Source organism: Arachis ipaensis, chromosome B8 (genome assembly GCF_059453495.1).
Source record: "Arachis ipaensis isolate K30076 ecotype BB chromosome B8, ASM5945349v1, whole genome shotgun sequence".
Classification (NCBI taxonomy): Eukaryota; Viridiplantae; Streptophyta; class Magnoliopsida; order Fabales; family Fabaceae; genus Arachis; species Arachis ipaensis.
In genome coordinates this window covers 111244646-111246254 of record NC_142443.1, presented here as the reverse complement: position 1 = coordinate 111246254, position 1609 = coordinate 111244646, and positions in this window count along the sequence as shown.

Genomic DNA, 1609 nt, shown 5'->3' with positions numbered 1-1609 from the left:
AACGTTGGTGCCACCAACGATGAGCCCAACGTTAGTCACAACGTTCAAAGGGGCTTTGCATTCAACGTTTGTGGTACCGTTTGTACAAAAAATGTTGCCCACCAACGCTAGTACCAACTTCAATTCAATGGCTCCCTGAAAGCTTGTGAACGTTAGTTAACTAACGCCCATGCCAACGTCACTAAAAGCCACTCCTAACTTGCTTCAACAAAGGCCAAAGCCCACATCCAAAGACTTGAAGATTGATTAGGAAAGTGTATAAATAGTATAGATTTTGAGTTAGAAAAAAGGCTGGGAAGCAGGGACCCTAATTAGGAAACCCCGAAATCATTTACTTTGTACTTTTCTCTGAGTTTTATGTACTTTCTTTTCTTTTTGATTGAGCAATGATGAACTAAACCCCCATTTCATTAGGGGAGGAGCTCTATTGTAATCCTAATGATTGAATGAACATCTTCTTCTTCTCAATCCGCTTGGGTAGCTATAGGATATCTTCTATGCTTATTGAGATTCACTCACTCCGAAAGGGGGTTTGAATCTATTGAATGCTTGTGTGAGCCTCAAAAGGAGAATCATGGGCATTAGAATTGGAGCTCTATCCTTCTCAATTCTCTTGACCAACACTATTCGGGAGGAATTGAGGTCTTGAGAAATTGTGTGGCTTATGGATAAGAGAATGCAGTTAACCTCTTCTCATGACAATTAGATCAAGGAATTGGTGAGATTGATTGTGATTAGAGAGATTGGATTGCCAAGGAATTGGGATCCAATCAATTACAATCCGCCATAGATCTACTCATATGATTGAGAAGGAAATTGAGACCCATTTGATTCATGATGGATTATGATATCTCCAATCCCTAATGAATCTTTCTCTTTGATTTTCTTCAATTTAGATTACCCTGAATTTACTTTCATTGCAATTGTTTACTGCTTTATTGATTCCCAGCACCCAGGACCCCTTTAGTTTTCATGCACTTTACATTTCTATTGCGATTTACATTTGCATTCTACTTTCTTGCAATTTAAGATTCAAGTCATTTACATTTCTTGCTCTTTAAGTTTCAGCTCTTTACATTTCCCGACATTTAAGTTCTTGTCATTTACTTTGAAGCATTTATTTCTCCAATACTTTACATTTTATGCCATTTAAGTTTCTGTCATTTACTTTCCAGCATTTATTTTCTTGCAATTTATATTCTGCTCATTTAATTTCACCAAACTCTTTCAATATTAGCTTGACTAGACTCATCCTCACTAAAGTTGTTTGATCCATCAATCCCTGTGGGATCAACCTCACTCATGTGAGTTTTACTACTTGATGCAACCCGGAATACTTGCTGGTAGTTTGTGCGGATTCAATTTTTGCCCATCAAGTTTTTGGCGCCATTACCGGGGATTGATATAGATTGATAATGATTAAGTAGGTGATAGTCTCGATTGAGCATTTTTCTTTGTTTTCTTTAAAGCCTACTAACTATTTAAAACTTTGTTTCTACTAACTCTAACACTACTCTAGCAATAGAGTGTTCTATTTTGCTTTTGGTTTGTTTGTGTTTGTGTATGCCAGGGGGAAGAAGAGGTGCATCTACCTCCTTTGATTCTGAAC